Source organism: Zootermopsis nevadensis, unplaced genomic scaffold, assembly GCF_977971745.1.
Source record: "Zootermopsis nevadensis isolate Lab colony 2312 unplaced genomic scaffold, Znev_1.0 Znev_ptg000085l, whole genome shotgun sequence".
Classification (NCBI taxonomy): Eukaryota; Metazoa; Arthropoda; class Insecta; order Blattodea; family Termopsidae; genus Zootermopsis; species Zootermopsis nevadensis.
Genome location: NW_028259216.1, coordinates 194799 through 221506, shown reverse-complemented (window position 1 = coordinate 221506; position 26708 = coordinate 194799). Strand labels below are relative to the sequence as shown.

At 37.1% G+C, this 26708-nt stretch overlaps 3 long non-coding RNA genes across 5 annotated transcripts in view; 1 reads left to right on the top strand and 2 right to left on the bottom strand.

The window, feature by feature from the left end:
* The window catches only part of LOC147870877 (uncharacterized), a 321359-nt gene that overhangs the window by 123585 nt on the left and 171066 nt on the right, over positions 1–26708 (bottom strand). The gene's annotated exons all lie outside the window — the stretch shown is intronic.
* The window catches only part of LOC110839041 (uncharacterized), a 125619-nt gene that overhangs the window by 48861 nt on the left and 50050 nt on the right, over positions 1–26708 (top strand). The gene's annotated exons all lie outside the window — the stretch shown is intronic.
* The window catches only part of LOC147870887 (uncharacterized), a 49284-nt gene continuing 30054 nt past the window's right edge, over positions 7479–26708 (bottom strand). Inside the window, exons 2-3 of the long non-coding RNA XR_015533077.1 lie at positions 10964–11055; positions 7479–7636 (exon numbers count right to left, since the gene is read on the bottom strand). This is a non-coding gene — a long non-coding RNA (uncharacterized LOC147870887). The remainder of the gene's footprint in view (positions 7637–10963; positions 11056–26708) is intronic.

The window sequence follows — 26708 nt, the reverse complement described above, 5'->3', positions numbered from 1 at the left end:
GCTCGTCTAAATAACTTTGTACTAAACTACGCAAGTCTGTATAAGTAACATTCTTACAATATACTGCAGACTAAAACGTAGCCGAAGTATCAAGTAACACGAAACTGATTCTTGTCTGATTAAAGTAATGTAACGTCCCTATGCCCAATGCATTTGGGTTGATGAGACAAAGCGCCTCACGTTCTTAACCTCGGAATTAGTTGGAGGTGAGTCTTTAGCACGAAGCTTCTACCATTTTAACCACGTCCTAGATCGTAATCAACGACTTTTAGGGACCCGGCCCGATGAATTTACATTTTTGGTCACTGAGCCAAGCCACTCATTCGATTATTAGTCGCTTGTTTGTTAGTTTGTTAGTTTTGCAATCAATGATCAGCACTACGTATTACTTACTCTACATTCACAAATACACATTTTTTTGTATGTACGCCTTCGTTTGTATGTATATGTAGGATGATTCTTAATTACACGCAGTAAATATAAGTATCACGTTCTACTCATAAAATCAAACGAAAATTTTTTTGTGTGTGTGTGTGTGTGTATTTTTAAATCTAATATTATTGAACTGACGCTTCTAAATTAAAGCACATCCAGTGTGGTAATCGTCTGAAAAGTTCGAACTCTCTCCTTGTTGATATTATTGGTGGTAGGGAATTAAAGTGTCCCCTGATATCCCACCAAAGTTTAATTAAAATCTGTCAATTGACCGAACAAGTTATCACATGAGATAAACACACCGAAACGCAACTTGTCTTCCTTAGAAAGGAAATTACATGGAGCCGTATCGATCATCAGATAATGTCTTGCATCGCCACGTCGTTTCTAGGAACAGCTGATTCTGTCATGTTCTTTTTTGTTGACAGTCATGGAGTTCTCATGGCTTATGTTATGATACTGTGAGAAACGTTTGTCAATAGGGATGTAGGCACGGCTTAACTCAATGTTAATTTGTAAATATGAATTTAATTCCGTATTAGGCATATATTTACAGTTCTTATTAAACATAAAACACAACTCTACCACGTTTTGTTTCTGTCCTTTTCCTGTTGCAAGAAATGCTTTCTCTCTGGACTCCCACTGTAAAGAACTGGAACCAGAAACTTCTTTTCAGTAGATCTCTCGTACCCCCCCCCCCCTCCCCGGCTCCGGTCCTGAACCCTTTTCCCACTTATTGTCGAGTTAAATACCGTACTTTTATCTGAAATTACAATCTCTGCAAAGCTTTTGGACAATCCAGTATTTCTTATCAGCAGACAAATTAGGGCTTCATTATATAATAGTTCACTTTCAGAGTTCGTAATTCTTACTTACGAGTGTTTTCATCTGTTAAATTAACTGGTTATAACTTGTATTATCGAACACGGCTTAAAGGTTTTTAGAGTGTTGAGGGAAGCGGGAAGTATCGCGGTGACTGGGAGGGGTAATGCGCCTTCGTGTAGAAAAAACGGGGGTTGAAGGTCGGTTAGAGGAACGAATTCGAGAAAGATGAAAGTTCCATGTAAACTCGATACCCTTTGCCTTTTATTAAATGCATCATTTTTAAGCTTGAAAAATAAATGACTGGTCTCTCGTGCACGCTCTTTGAATGACGAGATTCCCCCCCCCCCCCCCCCCCCGTAAATAGCAGAAAAAAAGAGGCTTTGCTCTGTTTCCTCCTTCTGCCGTTGTCGTTACTGATTTGTTGAAATCGGATTAAGGAACAAACACATTTTTCTCATTAGTAAGACATTCTTCGAAGCTAACCCTAAATTCTGATTTAAAATGTGAGTAATAAATGTATCAATAACATGTAAAAGAAATTAAAATGTTATTCGTAACTTGTTCAAATAAATTCCCTCGACAATATAGGTCTACTTTTACATTTACATCATTATAGAGACTCCGCAAATTTCCATGTGAAAGAAGACTCTCTTAAGCATATTATTGTAAAAATTAATTAGGGAATTTACGGGCCTAAAGATGATACTCTACGCTATATAGTCTGAGCTACTGAAAGAGCGTCGATAAATAAACTACAAATAAATATAAGTAAGTCAACATCATAAGAGAACAGCGGCGAAAGAATGTGCAGGGTGATACCCATCTTTTGTTCGCGACGTTTGTCAGTCTCTGAAGGCAAACGTTTTGATACTGCCTTGAGTAAGCCTTTACCGATTCCTTTCACACCCCTGCCAGTTCATAATTTTTACGATCACGTTCCCATTCAACCCTGCATAACATGCTCAGTTGAAGAACACCGTAAAGTTTGAATGATTTGAGGTTCACACTACGGCGAGTATGAAGATTTCCGTCTTCTGGGTTGCTGCGCTGTGTAGTCTGGTCGATATTAACCAACGTTTCAGAGGTCATACTGCCTCCATCATCAGGGCGATGAGCATGAAGATTTAAGTCTTCTGGGTTGTTGCGCTGTGTAGTCTGGTCGATGTTAACCAACGTTTCAGAGGTCCTACTGCCTCCGTCATCAGGGCGATGAGTATGAAGATTTCTGTCTTCTGGGTTGTTGCGCTGTGTAGTCTGGTCGATATTAACCAACGTTTCAGAGGTCATACTGCCTCCATCATCAGGGCGATGAGCATGAAGATTTAAGTCTTCTGGGTTGTTGCGCTGTGTAGTCTGGTCGATGTTAACCAACGTTTCAGAGGTCCTACTGCCTCCGTCATCAGGGCGATGAGTATGAAGATTTCTGTCTTCTGGGTTGTTGCGCTGTGTAGTCTGGTCGATATTAACCAACGTTTCAGAGGTCATACTGCCTCCATCATCAGGGCGATGAGTATGAAGATGTCTGTCTTCTGGGTTGTTGCGCTGTGTAGTCTGGTCGATGTTAACCAACGTTTCAGAGGTCATACTGCCTCCATCATCAGGGCGATGAGTATGAAGATGTCTGTCTTCTGGGTTGTTGCGCTGTGTAGTCTGGTCGATGTTAACCAACGTTTCAGAGGTCATACTGCCTCCGTCATCAGAGTATGAAGATTTCTGTCTTCTGGGTTGTTGCGCTGTGTAGTCTGGTCGATGTTAACCAACGTTTCAGAGGTCATACTGCCTCCGTCATCAGAGTATGAAGATTTCTGTCTTCTGGGTTGTTGGGCTGTGTAGTCTGGTCGATGTTTACCAACGTTTCAGAGGTCATACTGCCTCCGTCATCAGGGCGATGAATATGAAGATTTCCGTCTTCTGGGTTGTTGCGCTGTGTAGTCTGGTCGATGTTTACCAACGTTTCAGAGGTCATACTGCCTCCGTCATCAGGGCGATGAATATGAAGATTTCTGTCTTCTGGGTTGTTGCGCTGTGTAGTCTGGTCGATGTTAACCAACGTTTCAGAGGTCATACTGCCTCCGTCATCAGAGTATGAAGATTTCTGTCTTCTGGGTTGTTGCGCTGTGTAGTCTGGTCGATGTTAACCAACGTTTCAGAGGTCATACTGCCTCCGTCATCAGAGTATGAAGATTTCTGTCTTCTGGGTTGTTGCGCTGTGTAGTCTGGTCGATGTTAACCAACGTTTCAGAGGTCATACTGCCTCCGTCATCAGGGCGATGGATGTTGGTAAACATCTACCAGACTACACAGCGCAACAACCCAGAAGACAGAAATCTTCATCGTAAAGTATCTTAAAAAGAAATCATTCTTTAGAATATTTAGAAACCAACCTACTGGAATCAGGAACGGAATGAATCAATAAGCATCGGTTGAAGCTTCTATATGTGAAGCTTTATAAATATAAATTTTTCCGGGACGAAATATAAGATGTAGGAACACGCTTTCCATTCTTAAGAAATATTATCACTCTAGCGTTCACAACGACTAGCGATTTTCAACACGAAACAAACAGAAAGAGGGAAGATTTGTAGGAAGGAGAAATGAAATACAAAGAGTCAGGAAATGGGCGATACAATCCAACTTTCGTTTTGACTTTTCTTTTTAGCTCTTAGTTCTGTATCGTGAAGGAGATATTCCATATTTTGGAACAGTTTTCGTGAATGAAGTTTTAAAACCAGCATTTCTCAAAGTTTCTTTATTTTAATTCTTTGTGACTACATCATATTTTACATCATTTAATGTATTTTACTGGAAATTTGGTACAGTTCTTATCTATATTATATGCATATCTTCTTTGGCTTTCTGTCAATGTGAATAGTTTATATTTATGTATATTTTATTCTGATATGCACCACATCGGTATAACCTTGTACAAAACACTATTATTTATGCCTCTTTCCTTTCGCATTATTATTATTATTATTATTATTATTATTATTATTACCTTACATGACCTTCAGTTCTTTATTTATGACACTATATTAAATTGTGGGCATAAAACAGGTGATGAACATCAGATTTACTCACTTTTGTGTTATCTGCTCTGTGATGCACTGAATGTGAGAAATCACCACACGTGTATACAATTAGAATAATTTATATTGCGATCAGAATCTCATAACTGGCTTGGAAACAGTGGATAAACCTACGCATCTTATTACATCAAATATATGTTCATGTAGGTCACTGCATAAATACATTACATTTCATTTTAAAATTCTAAAGAAAGCGAGTCTTTTTAAAAGTCATGCAATAGACCAATTTATGTTACACTTATTCTGCAATGCGAGTGATTTTTAACAAGGAAATTGTACATATAAATTCGTATGGAGAATGTTTCTCACAGAGTAACATGGTTGAGCCCAAAAAGGACAGCTTCCACAAGTTGTTTGTCACCTTAAATTAGGTGACAAACAACTTATGAACGAAGGAGTGTTGCGGTCTGTGAGTACTGCACGATCACCGGACTTCAACTCAATTATATTCTTGAGTCCACGTGAAGGATTCATTGTCCTGCAGTGCTGCCAACATCCCAGATGGGATATGGTGTCTTGTTTGCTGGGTGATGAACAGTGTTCGTCGCACTGTTGATGTGTGTCTGTGATCATTCATAAACAAATGCTAACGGTGGTCCGTTTGAGCATTTGACGTGAACGAAATGCTAAATACAACAACAAAATTGGTAATTATCGAACTGTTATAACATCCTCCATTTTAGGGACACTAATTTGCAGTAGCTTAATAATGAAATAGAATAAGATTTTTTAAATTAATTTTGGTACCTACTCTTGTTTCATAAAACACGGGGCACTGCGATTAAAGAAAACAAATGAATAAATAAGACTGTCATAGGGGGTTACACGTACTCATAATACATACAAATATAAACATATTGTAACCGTGTCACAGATTTTATATTTTCGTAAAATAGGACACTTTCAAGACGTTTTATAAAGTCACGTATGAAAGATGGACAGGTTGGTCTTACGATGTTTGCTTCATTTGTGAACTCTTACATTTTTGAGACTTCACTTCTTCGGCTTCACATTCACCTCATATTTCCGTTCTTTGGATTGTCAATGCTCATCTGCTTAATGCTGTCAGTGTGAGAAACCACTTTCAGCTGTCGTTCATATAGAGAAGTGAAGGGACCGAATATAATAATTTTTATGAAAAATTTAGAAATAAATTATATTCCTAATAGAGTTTTAGGTGGAGATTCAAGAATTATGTCTGTATCATTTTTGAAACTCTGAAATTTTAATCAGTTCAATGTATGTTAATGACAATAATTACACGTACAGGCCTACACCCCTCGTATTAATCTATTAGTTAGGATAAGATAAAGCAATTACAGATTTCGGTGTAGCTTTACCTGTAATGAATTATCTTTACGTAGTATCTTGTTAATGCGATTTTTAATCATAGTGGGACACATCGTGATTTCTGCAGTCGTTTGTATCTGAGTGTATCTGTACTCTATGATGACTTAGTTAAATGAAATAATTGGAATAATAATAATTTTATTGATAGAATTAATGCAATTAGAATAAATTTTACAACATATATTCACCTTAAACGTGTTTATATAAACTTAGTTTTATTCTTGATACAAAAATTTAACGATCAATATAAGGGGAAGGGCAGGTAATGTAATGGAGCTCGTTTTACGTCTGAGACAAGTTTTGACGAAAGCTCCCAGTGTCATGAATTCCCCTGAATTGAAAGTCTGACGTCATTTTCGTGACGTAAGAGTCTTAGATGTCAAGATGCTTAAAAATTAAAACTTGGACAATTCTTGTAACATAATCTTCCTTGTGAACAGGAGAAGCTGGTTAAAACTTATTTTTTTCTCGTAATAAGAACTCAGAATATTTGGAGTAGGGGCATTCTTCGCATTAAATGCTGTCATTACATGTAGCGCTGTACCTTTCATGAAAATAACCTGCAGTAATCAGTTATACGTTAAAGTTTTTCGTACCATGTTACAGTCTGAAGAAGTTACAACAAGCGATATCACGACTTATGGCGTAGGAATAGGTAATATTTGTTTAAAGATGAAGTTTTTTATATTCTGCTAAGAAACGAAGAAAGAAAGAAACACTGTAATCCAATTGTGGCCGTGTATAGTATTCACTTTTAGTGTGGATTGTACATTACGATTATTAGTAGGAAGGAGTGTTTATACCTCGTTAAATACCGTGAAATCAGCTTTTCAGATGTATCAGGTATATTTTATGACTGAACAGTATTGGTTTGCTGAAAATTTAATACCATTAATAAGTACAAAGATTATTTCAAGTGTTTAACTGGGATTTCAGACATTCCAGTTTGTTATATGGTCTGTATGACCCAGAAAATATTCTTAGGCTGTTTTAAATATTACGCAAACTAGAAGTTTAGAAGGAGGAAATCATAATATTTGTCAAAGCTTGGGTTCCATAAATTGTTACAAAGGTTAACCTTTGATGAGCAGATCACACCATGTGAGTAAAACGGATGTTTTATGTTTTGTAATTATAAGTTCGGAATGTGAGCGAACACCAGGCAAGTCAGAAAATAGGTATAGAATAAATAGTCTATAGGTACAGTATAGATACTGTTCTAAGTGATGTGGAAAAGGGTTTAAATGTTTACCATTAGGAATTTGGATGCTTTTTTCCCTTTCTGGCACTTACAACACGAGTATTTACACAGTAATAGCATTTTCAGTGGTTGGGTAAGGACAGATAGGACCACAGCAAATGGGGGATAACTTCGTGTATCTGGGACTACGGAATCCTTTTGTCAGTTACATATTCCGCATTAAAACGTACCGATTTAGTATTTGATGTAAGCGGGAAAAACACTTTTGACGGAATTTTTTTTTCAGTTTAAGCATTTAAAAATATCGTGTTTTGTTAATTTTTAAAGATTAGAATCCTTGAACAGTTGTTGATAAATATATACACAATGGTAAGAAATATAAATAAAACAGTGTGCAATCCGTCGCATTCTGGTATAGGGAATGACACATAAAGAACACAAAATATTTTTCGTCGATCTATGATTTATGGTTCATTGGTTTGTTATAAATATGTTGTATGAACTCGCAATTAGTTCTCTTTCTAATGTGCATGTCAACACCGAAAAGGCGACTAAATGTCAGTTTTGCCACTCATTATTTAATAGCAAAGTTACGACGGCAGAGATCTTTTGTGATATCACGTAGAAAACAAAATACTGTAAGAACAGTTGCCAGTTCATTACTGTATCTTTGTTCCTGCAGAAGCAATGTTCTTCATCCACCGCTGTTTCACTGCGTATCTTGAAGTCCGTAAGCCTGAAAAAGAAAATAAATAATGTCTAAGGCTGATTCAAGAGGATTTAAAAAAAATACAGTAATTTAATCCACTTGGGTAACAGCTTTAGAGGTGTGGAACTGCAGACAGTTAATCTCTTGTGATTATATTTTAAAATGTACGTATGTTTCTGCTAATTAGAGAAACTGAACGCATTTTAAATGCTTATAAAATTTTAGTCTGGAAATATGAAGGAAGAAAAATTTACATGGGTGTCTGAATAGTTTTAAAAATTATATTTAAACACAGTGTATTGTGGTGTGGGCTGGATTCATCTGGCTTCGGACGGGGCCCACAATCGGGCTCTTTTCAACACAGTAATAGACCTTCTGGTTCCATAAGAGGCGAGGAAATTTTTGACCAGCTGGACGATCAACAGCTTATTAAGAAGGACTGTGTTTCTTGCAGTTGCATGTATTTCGACGTCACATAATCTAAGCAGTCGGCACAGTGTCGTAGAATGAAGGAAAACTAACTGATCGAGATATGTGTACGTAATACAAATGAAAGCCGGTACAAAACTAGATGGCAGTAATTTTGTATTCTGTAATGGCATAATGCCCTGTATTTTCTGCAAATTATATAGAGTACATTGTTACGTCACCTGATTTCTGAGTTTGAAAATCGCGTAGCTCGGTTTGCGACATTAAGGCAGCTCGAATCACAAAACAAGTGACATGACGCACGGTAAATAAGCTGTGGACGAGAATTACCATTAACATAAGAATAATCTTATTCCTAATCACTGTCACTGCGATCTGATAAGCTTATAGTAAATTGAATGTTCTCTCATATTTTTAATGGAGGTCAGATAATGTCCAAGAGGATAATGGAAATTAATTGGACTAATAATAACAGAACATTAATTGGAAAGGAGGCCTTGTCTGTATTACTGTATTTGTATTCAATCAGAGCGGATTTATAGAGTTGAGCACCATTTTGCGGCAGTTACTGATATATCCCATCAAAATTATAGAGTGTATTTCAGAATCGTGGCTAAGTAGGACGAGGTATTAGGAAATTATTGCAGTGATATGGCCATTTGTCCAGTAATTCTGTTTGTAATAATCAACAAAGTGAGGACAATGGTTGTGAGTTTTTTGATGGCGTAACAAATCTAGCGTATGAATGAACACCTGTATTTTTCAAAGTTCATTTGTTTCGATACATCTGTCTGGTGATTTTCGAATAAATTTAGTGTTCAGGGATTGTTAATTAATATCAAATATGACATTTCAATGCTTTCGTCACAATATGGTATGAAAGCAGTGATTGCATTTAAAATAACCTACATCTTATATTAGTGTACTTAAGTGTATTTACTCTGTTCCGGTATGACATGTTTTAATTGTGAAGAACATCGACTTACGAGCCTCATACTTACATATACGTTGCTGATTCCGTTCTTTTCTTTTACCGTAAAGAAATTAGAAGGCGCCTATTTTACATTGGATATTGCAGTCTGGAATCTCAAACATCTATAGTTATCGAACGAAGGAACGAGAGCTATGAAAACGTGGACGGAAGAGACCACTTGGGAGAGACAGACGGAGATGGGAGGGTAATATTCAAATGCGTTTTCAAGAAATTTGGACTGGATTTGACTGGGGTTCAGTGGATTATGTGGTCTTGTAAACATGGTAATGAACTTTTGGGGAAATACTGACGAGGTGAGCAATTATAAGCATCTCAAAAGGGACACCATCGGGTGTTCCTTCAACATTTTCTTGCATTATATATTTCAAGGTGAATTAACGAAATAAGACTCTCAAACGGCAAATTTAACATCAAAATATCCGCCCAGGAAAGTAATCCCCTTTCTTAACAGTAAAAGAAAAGTATTAATTTATGTGACGCTTTTAAGCAATGAACCGTGTAAATTGGGTTTGTTACAGCTTTTTCAGAACCTGTGTTCATGTACAGGTACTAACAGTGATTGCAGTATAATTTTAATTAAAATAATTCTACAGTGACTTTAGAACCGGGACAAAGGGCGATTCACAGGCCACAATGACCTTTTGTCATTATCACCAGGGTTTGAAAATGAGAGCGAATTATTTACGTCGATGACGAAGCTTTTAGAAATACATGGAGTGAAAGTGATATAAATATTGTGTTACTGGCATCAATAAGTATGGCGAACATGTTTATAATACGAGCTTAATAAAAGAATAGTAAACTTATCTGCTTTGAAACCCCAGTGAATGGAACGAATATTGAGTGGCTGTATTTGAAAACACAATTTTACGTCATAGAAATGCATACGAACGGCTTAGTAAATGTTGAGTTGGTTCACCACTCAGCAAATAATCCTTTACGTACAGCAACTGCCTGTATCCTATGCAAGGCCAGAATTGAAGTTGAGTACTTGGACCAGAGTGACTGGAAGCTGCCTTAGAAGTAGTTGTTTCGACCCAAAACAGTGTACATTTAAGTGCTTAATTTTGGTTACTTTTTGAAGAAACGTCAGTAGTTTTCTAGGAGCTATGGAAGACGTAATATTTCGGAGCAAGGAACTACATAGTAGATGAAAACAAGTAGTCGTGAGAGAACTTAATGAGGCCTTTTCTTCGAGCGCTTAAGGATTATACGTACAGTGATGCTAAGGTGCATTTTAAATTAGTGTAATAATTACGCAATTTATTTGTGGGCTGCATTACATAATTACAGACTGAGAACGCGTTAGATTTGCCATGTTCGTAAGTGGAAAATCGTTTCTTTAGATTTTGACATTAAACACTAAGATCGCGGGTTTGAACCTTCTATGTCTTTCGCCTTCTGTAAGTGGTGGCTTTTGAATAAGCCTATCCCACGCCCTAGAAATCCTACAAAATGTCTGAAAGCCTTGAAAAGGTCAGAGGACAGAATCTCGTAGTAATACAATGAGGGCGCTTGGCGGCTGTGCCGCTGGAGTGAGGAGAAAGGTGTAGCAACCGATGTAGTGGTCGCGGATAATGGAAAACACCTTGCCGTGCGGCCAGATATCCCCACTGTAGATTGCGATTCAGCTGCCCATAAGACAGATTAATAATCAGTTAAGTATTCAGGTTTTACCATATCAATAAATAGATTTTTTCCGTACCACCAAGTGATGAAAAATTATATTACCTGCTCAAGATTATTATGTAAGGTATGAGATGTTGACGATGACCTTGTAGTTGGTTACTGAAGTTTTGGAGTAACGTACCGCCTCCATGTTCAGGGTGAAGTGACCAGGTACAAGATTACATGGCGTCATAACACAAAAGATGACGATCGACCAGTTAACTCTGGTTTGTTCCAAAGTTACGTAAAGAATTGAGACTAACCTATGTTATGTTGGAACACGTACCGTTGGGAAGATTTCTGGACCGCGCTGCAAGGTCCTTGTTGATGGTTTTGACCAGCGAGCTACATCAACCTGCAAGAACACAATACACGACACATTAATCAACACGTTTTAACACATTACAGACGACTTGAGTTGCGATTACAATACGTGTTTCAGCTTTCGGCTTATACGTTTCGATTGTCCTCAGCTTCTCGGGCCGAAAACACATCGTACTTATTTTCCTTGTCCGTAATGTGGTAATGATGATGATCTTCTGGGTTTTAGTGTCGAGTATGCACGGTGCTAAAACCCAGAACAACATCATTATTCTCACAGCCGCGAATACCTCAGATGTCACAGAAATTAGAGTTACAGTCAACTTATCGCTTATTCATTTAACGTACGATGCTGAATCAACTGCTATTGTCATGTAGGATCGAATGAGGATGTTAAGATGACAGGAAAAGTTCAAGAGCTAATGAGCGATGACCATATTGGTCTTTTAGGCTGTAACGCTGTGTGGACTTGGTAGATAGCAACGTTTCGGAGGAACATTCTGCATCAATCTTCTCCCTTTTGTTTTTTATTAGAAACTTCGATAATTTATTAATGACTTTGGAAGGGGGCCTTTGGTGGCCGTTTGTAACACCTACACTAGATTAGCTAATTATTATCGAAGTGCCACTGTTGACGTATGTAATAGTTTAGTTATGAATATATCTTTGTTTCGTTCATTTATCGTGTGTCCATATCTTTTTGGGACACTCTGTATTCTACATACTGTGGGAGCATTGAATGAGGTACAAATACGAACATCAGTTTAGGATAGTAGACGTCTATCCGAATTTCGAATGGAGTACTTCACAAATACATATCCGATGGGTTACCGTTATAAATCGACCTAACAGGTAAAATTTACAACGTTGCACGACTTATCCATTTATGTCATATATTATATGTTACCAGCTGTATATTATTTAAACCGTGTACGGGGAAGTTTTGTAAGTTATGTACAGTATACGGACAGAGTAAATTGAATAATTGATGTCACCGGTGTTGAACATATCCTGCATCGGATTGTATGCTCCACAGCAGGGATACATGATCCAGGTATTGATTCTTCGATCACTTCGTCTAGCGGTTATCACTAAATTATATTAACGATTTCTAAACAATCGGGACACTATATTGGAAGACCTCTCATGGAACATTACAGCGTCTCCAACACAATTCTCTGATTTATTTGGTGTGGTAATTTATGGCGTAATTTTATGGTTTGTCTGTTTAGATACGAATAAAATGTCTTCCCCAGGAACAAGTGAACTAATATTCACATCTTTATGAAACTTAATATGAACATAATGACATTGCAGACAATGGTATCCACCTGTTTCTTAATTTTCTACCAACAAGAGCATTTACATGGCTGTTATACCACCTTTTCTTGATCATGGAATATGTGTGCATAGAGAAATTTGGGAAAATATCCGTTTGCCAAGGTCACGTTTTATGGAATTTCAAGAAACATGGCGGCCCCTCGAACTATCCCTTTTTCATTTTCATGGTAATAACTAATAAGTTATTTAAGCTAGGGGTTCCTAACCTTGTACGGAAATATATCTAAAACGTATCACAAATTTTATTTCAACAAACATGACGGCGTTGCAAAACTCTTAAATTAATATATATGGCAAACTGAATCTGTATCTACTGGAAATTATATAGAGAAAATGGACTACTGACGTTATGATTATTCGAATATAGTTTATGAAATCAAGCATTTTGAGGCAAGTATGAGTCAGATACCTGCTATATTTTCTTTATGAATTACGAACCTAGCCGAGGTCGGGCCCTTCTTCGGCCTGCTCATTGGTGGACTACTGTTTTGATACGGGTAGTTGCAACGTGTAACGTCACAGCAATGGCAGAAAGGACTCGTGTGCCAGGCTCAATTAGTACTCGGACCTAATTAGTCAAAGTGAATAGGAATTTTACCACCGTTTCCGTCCTCTTGCGCTCTCTGCCCCTCGTTCACGTTTGCAAGTCCTTTTTACACCACTGCACGGCTAGGCTCGATATTTGTGTGATGGCGTTTTTTATTATTTGGACCATCATCGTGTCTCTGCCCCCCCCCCCCCCCGCTCGCTAGCTGACATGCCTAGATTTGTTGACACGCTGCCCGTCACATAGGAGTCCATATGTCGTAATGTAATTATCAGTTGAAATCGCCAATAAAGGTCCTTGCTGTATGGAAATTTGCTTCGGTAATGTTTGCATGTGGTTCGTAATTTTTAGACTCTGAAATCTACGCTTTGTACTAAAAAAAAAGGAACTTTAACTATGAATGTACAGGAAAATCCTTTTAATGACTTTTTTCCTCTTAAGTGCAGATTTGGCCAATGAAACTCCATTGTACAATGTGAACATTAGGCGTTTTAAATTCCCTTGTACTGCTTCTCTGAATCAAGGAGTGACGAGCTGGAATAAATTCAGTAGTCTGTGCCAGGTTAGTTCGGCTTCTTTCCCCTCGGGTTAAGAACAGTTTCTTCGTTCGACCCAAGGGCCAATTTTAATCTTTTATTTAACAAAAGCTATTGAAAAATGAAAATATTTCACATGATACGCTTAAATATGAACGATATTGAAATATGCACGAACAACTATACAAATATCGGTGAACGTTCTTATGTCGATGTAGACTCTCATGTCGTGTGACCATACGTTTGTTTATGCCCTAACAACGTTTGAATTCATCTGATAAATTTTTATGAATACTTGTAACGAAATTATATTATTACAATACATTCTGTATTTTACTTTTTATTCATCTAACGCCATGGGGAGAGTTCTGGCCCTGAGGTCAGCTTTCATTTTCCCTCAATTGCTTTTTGCAAATATTATTTCGTTCCATCTTCGTCTTCCCTATATCACCACTTCATCCATTCGTCTGTGTGTAACGTATCACAGTAAGAAACAACCAATATTTATGTTGTGTCTGGATTGGCACTTCCCACTGCTTGCTTTCTCTTGTTTTGTGGGCTGCTCCGTGGTTAAATCAAATGAAAGGAGCTAATGTTTTTAGAATGCACCGTAATGGGGTTTATAAGAATGCTGTCATGGTAGTACAATGTGATCTATCATTTCATATTGAGGTTCCCTGCGGTTCGGAGTGTTCGTTGTTTCACGCTACAAATAATTAGTAACATTGCTTTGTATTTTTTTATGAAAGAAGAGAGACAGAATGTTTCTAACGAAATGTATTCATTATTATATCTCAAAAGGACCTCTAGGGAACATGTAATTTTTTCCAATGTGAAATTTATTATATTCAGATGAAATAGAACATCAGTTGTAGGATGAAATCGGAACGTAAACCATGTCTGTTTATGAAAGCATGCTAATGACATTTCTATATGCATATTAAGCACGAAAGAATAAGCATTTAGGTTGGTAAGCGCTGAAGTTTCTGTTTCATAACTGATTTGTTATTCGTTTGAGTTTTCGTATTTGTCTTGTTAACTTGAAGCGATTGAAGGAAGAACAGTATAAAATAGGCCACGATCTTTTCTCCCTACATTAATTACTTATGGACATTTTATTGTTCGATGCTATATAACGTGTACAGTTGAAAGGCGTCATTAAATTATAAAAACTTGTTTCGGGAAGGACCATGTTTCCTTTTAATCCAAGTCAACAATCAGGAAATAAACAATGCAGTGTAATTTAGTACCTAACTACAGAATTTGTCTGAGATAACCTGTAAATCCTAAGGATTTAACGGCGGTCTGTAGATAATTTTGCTTTATTTCTTATGTCATGAGAGTGTTGTGTTTCGTCCGGTTTTTTGACGTGGATTGAAGCGGGAGGCATCCCATTCGGCTGGCAGCGGTTAACCAGATTCATAATCAAAGAATAAAAACTACATTATCTGGAATTATTCGTCAGCCATTTCAGTTTAACATATTGTGTAGTTTACATTATTGTATTTGCATTAAGCATTCTCACTGTCGTTCATCTGAACATGTATGACAATGATAGTCATACAAATAGTGCAAGCAAACATTAATCTGTAACCATGTAATATTCCTGTTTGTGTAAGGACCAATTCTGCTGAGAAAGCTAAAGAACCAGCGATAATTTACCTAAACGTTATTAACCAGTTAATATTTATAATGGAGATGCGTCTTATTCGTTTCAAGACGGACCTGAATTTTTATATACTGTGTACTTGTTTAGGGTTTCAAAGGGCTAACAAACGCGTCACATTATTAACAGTGGTATTTAAATTTCTCAAACATTGCTTTGAGTTTAGACAGAGTGCATATTATGCAGGGATCAAAATTTTCAACAGTCTACCATCTAATCTCTCAAGTCTTGTAAATAAAAAGACGCAATTTAAAACAGCATTGAAAAGATACTTAATTACACACTCCTTTTACTCTGTCGATGAATTCCTAATGTCTACAAGTAAGTCGTAATTTATCCTTTGTTTGTATTTTTGTGACATTTATATGACTTGTATTTGTATAACATGTATTGTATTATTATGACTTATGCTACATCCCAGTGCCATTTTATCGTGTAGATGAAACAATGAAATTTATCTGGGTTACAGACTGGCGCCAAGTGGACAACTAAAGAACTTAAAAGAATAAAAGTATAAAACACATTTACGTCCTTGGTTGGCTGAAAATTGTCTATTAAGACAGATTTATCACAGCGAATGGATTCTAGATCCAGTTTAGATTGGAACGAGAATTTTAAATGAAAGAGAAGGAATACGCTCGCCCATCAGATAAAACAATCCGTAACGGACTTAGCATCATCTTAGATATGTAAGAAGATAATTTCTAATAATAATTTGAAGAGCTGGATGTAAAAGAATGAATAGGAAATTGTCAAGCGTAAGTGTGTATAATGTTAGTTCCCGGAATTAAGACATTCCAGTGGCAAATGCTCCGGTTTGGCTTTGGTTTGCACATGTTACATTTGCATACGAATTAGTTTTCAGACACAAGAAGACAGGAACGTGAAACATGTTCGAAAGTTTACAGTCTGACGAAGACGAACTGATTGCCTCATTATGTATGTATCAACAAAAAGTTAAACTTGAAGGCCTATTAATAAGGTATGCAAAATTTCGAAGAATGGATTTTGAAACTACTTACAGGTCTACCTACTCAAGTTTTAGCAAATCTAATTCGTGTTGAATTAATTTTTTAGTTGTGAAAATGATATTTTGGACTTTGCCCATCGTCTAGATTTTAAAAAAAAAATCTTCGGAAAATGTGAGTCTTGTTCCGTCTTCAGGCAAAGAAAGGGAAAGACAGGAATCTTGGCTGTTGGGCATCCCAGTTTTTTTTGCCTGAAGACGGAAGACAATCCAGCCTCCGAAACATTGTAATTTTACTGAAATATAGACGATTAACAAAGTCTAAAATGCCACTGTTACAGATTATAACTCACCGTCGTCATAAACCTTCAGACTTAATTGATTTTCTACCTCTATAATATTAGTGAAATTATTGACATAAACATCGAAAGAAATTTTCGCACACACGTGATAGCTTTATACAGTTACATGATTGAAAGGCATATACGAGGTGCGATCGGAAAGTTTCAAGACTGCGCGTATAAAAACCCCGTAAACTTATCTCAGGTATTAAATTCATCCATCACCCTCGAAGTAGTTCCCCTGGGAGTGAACACAACGATCCCAGCGCCGCTGCCAAGCCTGGAAGCATCCCTGGAAATCTTTCTTTGTCAGCCTGTCAAGCACCATCTGCGATTCTGCCTGAATCTCTTCTATCGTCTCAAATCTCCTTCCCTTTAGCTGAATTTTCATCTTTGGGAAGAGGGTGCGGGATGACGGCCATGGTGATTGAGGCCAAAAACTGCCGAACTTTGAGGGCGGTGTGCGCTGGCGCGTTGTCATGATTCGTCGCATGTGGAGTTCTTCCTTTAGAATCAGCCTATCCCAACAATGTCGCACAAGTCGTTGATGGTACGACGTCGATCTTCGTAACATTTTCGGGCGTTGTGCTCGAAGATGGTCGTCCAGAACGCTCGTCATCATCGACAGAGGTTCGGCCATTTTTAAAACGTGAATGCCACACAAAAGTTTGCGGACTCCCCAAATGCTTGCTTTAGCATTTCATAGGTTTCCGTAGCCGTTTTGGCGAGTCTTTGGCAAAATTTGATGCACACGCCATTCCGAAATCGCAGGAGGGTCGGTGTAATGCACTACCAAAACGCCCGTAACTAAGAAACAAATGCTAATTCGATGATGCCGGCTGGCACACTGATTCACTATGAATGTAGGCCGCACCCCCTAGCGGCAGAAGCTCGTACTACATCCGGTTCGCCCTCTATTGACACAGTCTAGAAACTTTCCGATCGCACCTCGTATGCACGTAGTTTTTCCCCCTGTTTGTTATTGCCCTGTGAAGTTGGAGTACTCCAGAGGATAATTCTGTTTCGAGTACACATTAATATGTTATGCTTCCATAATTATGTTCGCTATTCTTTAATTTATGTTTGTTTGGCATACTGCAATTTGTATTCAGGTTATGTTGATTATATTCTTCTTTCTTGATTAATCCTGACCTTATGTGATGACGTTTTCCACCACACTGTTCCAAATGGATGCGTTGTCTGTTAATTAAATTCCTCATGTATCCTCTGCCTTAAGTATCTGACGTCCATAGTTTGATTTTATGTTATTGTTTCCTTTATAAAATATTTATATTTTGTCACGGACCGTCTTCATCATATTCACAAATCAGCGTCTTATTTTTAACCCATTTTACATTATTTGAGGTGATCAAGTTTTATTGTGAAAGTTCTTTTTATTAAAGCATTTTACCGGTTCAGTGTTGTGTTTATGTATGGATCATACCTCAGTTACATATTATATACATCCTAAATGTAAGGTTCACTGTAAAATGTGGACTTGCACTTATGCAGAAGAAACTTCTTGGATTAAACGCAAAATACGGTAAATACTGGATAATTACTTCTTGAACGCCGTGGTTTTATTGCTCTTTGGACCCCTTCAACTGCGACAAGTACTAAAGTTATTTAACATCCTAGCTTGGTACATCATTTAGCTTCTGTATCATCGAATTACAGCCGTTTCCATTTATCTTTGCTGAATAGTCACAAGTCAGTACTAAATCAGGCTATAAAATAACGAAGAGTTAATTATATTTAATCTGTCCATTTCTGACAGCACGTCTTAATTCTGCCTCGTCCGGACCATTGACTTTTTAGTGCAGTGTAGTAACGCGACTGCGAGATATCACGTGAAAATATCGATTGTGTAGTTTTCAAGTTTAGTTAATTGCTTAGACTTTACATTTTGAAGTTGAAGTCTTTGTTCTTTGCATGAATAAATACATGTCCTTAATATAATTTCAAAACCGGTAACAAAATAAAAAATAAAAATAGACTCTGTATATTATCTGTTTAACATTGGTAAGAAAATCATCTGAGATTTAAATTAACGCTAACTTATTTACGTATGTCCCATTTTACAGTTATTTGTTACTTTAGTCATGAAGGTGTTAAAATATGCTCTTCTCGTGAACTAAGAATAGGTCCAAAGTAACATTTACTTTGGTTAAGTATTTTCTGACCTGATATCAGTTGTCGCTCAGTATAGGAAGTTTACGGTATTGGGCAGTCTGAATACTGGTTATCAGTGCATAATATTCATTCAAGATTTAAATGTTAGAATGTTAGTTTATGTCATGTGAATCGCTGTAATACAATTAAATACTATTAAATTAAAGCTGCTGAACTTCTTTCAGAGAGATATTCTAAAGGGTTACACGATTTAAAATGGTGAGATTGTACATTTAATGCTATAACGCAACAGATTTCTATTGCCCCGATATATATATATATATTAGCGATAAATAAATATAAAAGAGGCTGAGGTATGTAACATTACAATGAATGCGTTCTAATCTATATGTACTCCAGTTTGGAGTAAACCGCTCCGCTGTTGTGTACGCAAGGAAACTGTCGGTTGTGATGTTACCTGATATTAGTTGGATTGTTTTACATTTCTGCGTAATATTTTCAGTGATGGGCCCGTATTCATTTACGAAGGGTAATCACCATTGGACTCTGTAATTTTATAGTCGGGTCTCTGACCAGCCCGGCTTTTTAACCATTGTAACTGAAGTGGTTGTAATCATATTATTTCACATATCTAACATTTAATTATCCGTAGAATTTTATTCTCAGTGATGACAATAATAGTTGAATTGTAAAGGTTCAGTCTCCCCCCCCCCCCCCCACATACACACGCAAATATGTATGTATGTGTAGGTCTATATAGTACTGTGTAACCTGTGAATATTTTTTATTTATTTTTTCCATAGACTTATCTTTTCATCCGTATCATTAATTTCCTTTTACCAAATTCACGCAACGTGAAATGAATTCTGCACGTTAATCGAAACTTACGTAACCTTTTAACGAACTGGCAAAAAGCAAGGAAAGGTTTCATTTCCGCAGACTTCTAACAGCAAACAAAATATAATTAAAAATTAATCTGTGGAACGAAAGAAAAGCTGTGAAACTAGACGGTTTCAAAATATGAGCATCCACGTTTGATATTACTGATGTCTCGCCGGTGTCCTTAAATCAGAATGTTTGAGAAATGAAGAATTGACGAGATGTCCAACTTACAAAGAGAAGTACGCTAAGATAACAGATGAACTGGGAAGTAGAGGACTGAAGATTAATTACACGAGACTCTCAAAAACACTAAATTAATATCAAATAATTAATATTACGACCCCCGTCCTATATTGATGTCGTTTCGTGCTGTTGAAATAGAATCTTTGCATAAAATCAATGTTTTTTCAGGCTGAAAGCGATTGTATAAATTCTTTATAGGTCTATTTCATCGTATAGGTCTATACCCATTTATACATTTCAAAATAAAATCATATCTCTAGGTCTGGCGCCATTTTGAATTAAATATGGGTGGATTGAAGGGGAGGGTGAACGCTGAAAAGCAAAATGTTATTTTTCCCCTTGTCTCATAAGGCAAAAAAGTTTTATCAATTGTATTATAAAAATCTCTCACATACTGAATTCTATTATCATACACCTTTTACGCTAACAGAGCATTTCGTGCGAGAGACGGACGTAGTTGCCACTTAACCAGAGCGGACTCGTTCTGTTATCTGTGGATTTGCTCGGTCACCAGGGCTGGCGGTGTTGTGTTAATTCGAATGTTAGGCCACTTGTATGCCTAATTTGTAGATGGTATGTGCGTGGTAACTGGGAAGGAGACTTTCATTCAGGCAAAACAGCCCAGTCAGAGACATCCGGCTATGAGTTGTCGAATCATCTCAGCCCTTGATGAGCCTGCTGAATCCACTCTTTATTCTCACACCCTATTATTATTATTATTATTATTATTATTATTTCCTCCCATATTCCAAACGAAGTCTTGTCATCAGGTTTTGTGATTACAATACAGGTGACTCTCGTTATACGCTCTTTCGGTATCCGCGGTTTTATTTCAGTATGTTGAGGAGCATCAATGTCATATCTGCAGCCAAATTTTAAAGCCTGCTGCGTGCGGTCATCCATCTCCAAGATTATCAGGGAATATGATTCAGATAACAAGCTTAACATCAGACAAATTGTGGCGCCATTAAAATGGCGTTTGTTGTACGTTTCCTGTTTTGAGTATACGCGGCGATTCGTGGTAATGCAACCGCCGTGTATAACGATAGTGTCATGTTTTGTATACGTTTGTAATCGCCATACGTCCTGTATGTCTCACCAGACTTACGTTATAATTGATTTCCTTAATATTCCGTGAACACTACATAGTGTGAAGCTCATGATTATGTAATTCTCTCTGTCCTCATGTCATTTCCTCTCGTTTGGGTCGAAATTTTCTCAGCTTGCTGTACTCAAACGCGCAGGTTAGGTCTCTTAATAATGACTAATATGTCTCGCCTTGGGTGTGAACTCTGGTATTTTTATGCCCTTAATATTCGAATGTAGTTCGTTCGTAGAATTTAAAATACGCTGACATTTTAGGTGGTGTGTTACTTTCTATTCATTCTTTTCTCCGTTGCTCTCAGCGCTAGGTTACTTATTTCCTGTTTCTTGCTCTCTGTGGTCTGTCTGATATTAGCTGTTCTCGTCCTCTGACAGTTCTGCATGATGAACCTTCCATCTCCGAAGAAGCCACTGGGGGTTGAATGAGCGGGGGTAGATGGGCTAACGGGTTGAAGGGTCTGTCAGATCCAGGACGTCTCATTCACGTTATAGTTGAACACACCGGGAAATGGTACTAGGGAAACCGACACACACATGCGAATGCCTGGCGTACACATCTCACAATCAGGGCCGTGCTATTTCAAGAGAAGCGACATGACAGTAGCGATGCGGTACGAGCAACAACGTTATGGTAGTCGAAACGGAAGATTGAACACCACGAAGATCAAACGCTGCCACTTGTCACGATATTAAGAGAGTTCCTCGTCTCCCTAAGATCCATCTTTGTGTTCTCCTCGGTCTTGCAATTGTTTTTTAAAACTTTCTCCGCAAAAGTTCTACATGCATTTATTCTCTCCCCATCCTGGCTACATTTACAGATCATCTTGGCTTCACTGATTTAATTACCTTACAAAACGTTACAAAACGAAAGAAGAAATTATTGTTTTTCGTATCACGATCTTCAACTTTTTGGGAATAAAACGAGATGATAGTTTTTCAAACTGAATGGTAGCACGTATTTCGAGAGTTCAGTACTACAGTTTTGACTATGTTTCATAATAAAATTAATAATCGTATCATTAAATTACCAATACGTTATTCCTAGTTCCATAACTACGTTTGAATCCGGACATTTCTTATATATATATATATATATATATATATATATATATAGTGGGTATAATAATTCAATTTAATTATTTTTTATTAGAGTGCTGCATCAACAGTTAGATAATAATAATAATAATAATAATAATAATAATAATATTCGCTCTTGATAAATTTGTAAACTTACAGTTCGCCAATTACGATATTGTAGGATTTATTGCATTCATTATTATTGTTTGATCGTGTTTTATGTAGAAATAATAAGCTTATCATTACTGCTATGATAATGATAAATGGTATTTGGAAGTAGAAGGTTATGATTCTCTCGTATAAATTACTATTTTAGAAAATTTATAACGTTATACTTAGATATTTATAACATCATTACTGTTTAATCTATTCTGTCACGAAAAGTGCATGGAATTTGATAACCACTTTAAAAATGAGGCCATTCTCTATCATCTCATCTCCTTATAATTACAGCAAAGTTTACTTAGGGTTATTGTTTTATGTGTTATCTCAACCGCACTTGACAGGTACACTGTGTTTGTTATCGCATATAAAAATTGCAGTGTGATTTACATAATATAGATCTTGGAGTGTAGTGAAAAGGATCACTCGTCGCTGTGCTGTCTTTCGTAATAACAGTTTTCTGAAATGGAAGTTACTGCGTACGGAATGAATGGAATGTTCCATCCTAAACGATAAAGGCATTACGGCATACTCCGAGCATTGCAATGCAATGTTTTTCTTTCCTGTCTCGTTTTCTTCCCTTTCCTTTCTAACTCATATAATCGGCCAAATTTCCTTTCACTTATACCAGGCGTGGTTTTCCAACTTATGAATAAAGGTATAAGAATGTACTGTCTGGAGTACAGGACTTTATAAAGTAATTATCATGATCCAACACAAAATTACACAGTGTTTTTAAGTGAATTTTCTTTAGGTCATTTATTGAAAAGGGCAGAGCTAAATTGTATCACATCTGCTCGTCTTTCTCCCACTAGAAACCTTTTAAATCTGTTGCCGAAATTCCAGGAAACTCTTTATGAGTGTCATGACACTAGGGGTCATTCTGCCTTTGAATTTGTAATTTCCTACTACCATTATGGCGATCACGTAAAACTCTGAAGCAGAATTTATACTAGCTGGGATGTGCAGTGTGTTAGAAGCTTTCCGACGTTTCAGAGTTTCTTACAAAACACATTGGTCTTCTTAGAGTCCTCAAGTTTTGTACGTGGTTGTAGACCTGTATGTTCAGTAAAACTTGCCAGGTTTGAAGTGTTTTAGGATGTAGGTTTCATTGCGAGAACTGGTGAATTACTGGAAGTAGCAAATTATATTTTGTAGTCTACAGAAATATGGGCCGTACAATAGAATCCTAGAATGTTGTATCATATATATTTACGTTTTAATAGTTAATATGATGTCAACGGTGCGAGAGTAAATATATGTGACAAGTGTATCATAGTCAGAATATGTAGCATTGCAGACTGTGTACAGATATGATCACTGGATTCCGTAGTTAATTTATATTTTTCCTAGCCTCAGAATACGAATTGAAGCATAAACACCTGAAAATGGAATAACACATGTCATAGTACACCGATGAGACGGGATGCAGCTTAGCGTCACAGAGATTTCACCTGCCACTGAACAGACGAATTATTTATCAATACTGAATTTTTAACGACTGTTTCCACTGCACTGATTATATAACGCTGTATGTTATGGCAAGTACGTGAATGCTGAGTTGGTAAAGGTTAGGAAGGAGCAGTCGCGAACAATCCAAATTCCTTCCCTCAGGCAGGGTAGCCTGTAACCCAGTCGAGATTCAAACCAGGGGCCTAGAGCGAGTACAAGAATAAAGACATAAAGATCAGTTACTACACAAACCTAGTTGAAATGTACAGAGATGGAGTTTACAAGCAAGAAATAGTAAATCGCTTGCCAGGTCACTGAAAATATAATTCTGTCTTACATTAAAGAATGATGTGAACTTCTGTTTCCACTGCGCGACTTAAAATAAGAGTTAAGTCCGAGTCGCAATGTTATTGTTTTTTTTTTTTAAAACGTTACTTGGCGCTGAAAGTCTCTCATCCGTGTTGCTGAGCTTTGTAAGAGACTGCGAAGAGAGACTGTCGGATGGAAAACACCATTAAGCAAATCCTGCCTGGTTCTTGCTGCTCACGTTTTGTCTTGCCATCGCACGTTCTATTCGCAGTTTATATAACGAAGTTCTTCAACTGTCAGATGGTAAGAGTACGTGTAGATCATGCATTGGGAATGACGTGAAAGGAAGTGGCCGTGCCCTATTTTAAGGCACTTTTCCTGCATTTGTGTGGAGAGACAGAGGGGAACCGCTGAAAGCCTCAATGAGCACAGACAATTAAGGGACAAACCTTTAGGATAATGTTAAGGTTAGGTATTTGTTACGTTGGTGTTTGCATTCATACTGAATGGACATTTGACTATTGTAAGTTAATTTAGTTGCCCTGTTTTCGACAGTCGTTTTATAACATTTAATTTGTATTAAGAAAACACTAAATATTAAAAAAATAACTTAACGCACTTTAATTAAGAATGTTGTTCCCAGTGTCAGTTACATTAAATCCGCAAAATCTTTTTGCTACAAATATCGCAATGAGTCGCTCCTTATTTATGACTTGGAATGACATTTAATAATTTTTGGATGCAAACCACATGTTATAATTAACTATTTTATGGAAAAAAAATTCACAAATCAACATAATTTTAATCGGTCTAGTTCCTGTCTAAAATATGCAGCCCGTAACATGTCCTTTGTGACCTTAGTCGAGTCGTGACAGGCGAACAATCCAGAGCACGCCACAACGAAGCTATTTCCTTCACAAACTAAACAACTCCTTGGAGTACACGGAGCTACCTTAGACGATCTACGATAGGAGCTGTGAAACTGTCTCGCAATATGAACCATCTAACCACGGTGCATATGGACTTTTGTTGTTTATCCTTTTGAAGCCGAAGATAATATAAGTGATATTTCCGGACTGGGAGACTGGGGTTAGATCCCGGACGGAGGCAAAGGATTTTTTCTCTAGCCTCTGAGTCCACCCAGCCTCCTACAACGAATCTTAAGTTTATTTACACCGTTCATGTTCTTATCCTCACCGAATTCCCGATTGCATATTATAGAGGAACATTTTTAAGGACATAACCGTTGTCGAGGATATTCTAACGTCACATTAGGTGTCACAGAAATTGACATTTCTTGTTTAGTCGTTCTGAATGTTACAGTACATTGGTCATAATGTTTCGCAAAGTGTTCTCGAACGCGACTGTAACGCTGCACACACAAACAAATATACATACATGAATATATGCGTACACAAACACACACATGTTCTGCTTGAATGATTTATTCATATCATGCACTCCACACAAAATTTTGAGGGAAAATGACTGATTTTATTTTCTCTTCGTGCCATATGATCAGCCTTATTTCGCTACACAAGTAACATGACGTAGCGGCAACTCTTTTTAGATCTGTGTTTGAGAGACACTTTGTTCAAATATCGGCCGGCTTAGGGGTTATCTTGCTTGAGGTTTTAGTGTCTCGAGACAATGTCGGAACAGCGGCTGCATACTAACTCAATCGAAATGCGAGAAAAAAGGATTCTACTAGTTCAGCCTGTTTGTTCTTAAACATGAATACCAACTTAGTATCGATTGTAGGACAGAGTCCCGCCATTAAATACCACATATTTTCCACTTACCGCTGTTTGCACAGGTATGTTTAAATACGTTAACCTAACCCAATCCAACCAAAACTAACCTAACGAAATCTGACCTAAATTTACCTATCCTGACCTAACTTAACATCACATTAACTAAAGTATAAATTAAACTGCAGTGATTTGGGACTGTGTTGGTTTTATCTGTAGTAAAATGAGTTCTAGTAAGTAATGCGTATGAAACAGAAAGGTGTGCAGACAGTTTCATCGTTAATAGTTTTATTGTTTACAAAGGATGCAACCGTTCGAAATAACATGTTTCAATACTAATACGTCAACACCAGGCCACAAATACAGTTGTGTCACGTACGTATTTACCAAAATATAAGCTTTTGTATTCACCAGTATATTTAATTAACGTCAAACATATCACGCCTCGTTGTTAGTTATCCAGTTATTAGTATATTTTTATGAATTTCTCATTACAACAAACGAAGCAAATTTGTAACTACTGTATTTTATGTAATATGACGATAGTGAACTGTGTTTCAACAAATGTAATTATTGTGGTTCATATTCATTTGTCATTGTGCCATTGTAATATATGCCTATTACACAAACACGTATTAAAACGACATATATTACTACTACATTTTACGAGGTCATGCCACTTTATGGACTTACCACCGTATTTTTAATTCACAGCCAAGGACCGACTATCCTCACTGAGGTTTACGTCATAAAACTCAATTATTTCGAAGGCTGGAACAACTCCACGTAAAAAGTGGGTCATTTACCGATGTCTGGTTAATTCTGTTCATTAAGGCGTAAGTATGAACGTAATGGGTCACTACGGCATATACGAGCGCACAAATATACCTTCCTGTTGGGTGGCAGCGGTGTGAAATACGATGGATCTGTTTACACCAAAGTAAGCGAAACAGGGAACAGGCATTTCTATGAATTAATCACTGAAGACATTTTCTCTCAAACGCTTTGATCTTTCTGGTGGGTCTTGGCAACAACTATAAATTAATAATAGTGATCTCAAGAATGAGAGAGAGGAATAAATAGGAGGTTGGAGAAAACTACTTAATGAGATTCATTATAAATACTTGCAAACCAATGAGGATTAGACGGCCGGGGCACATAGCATGACCAGGACGA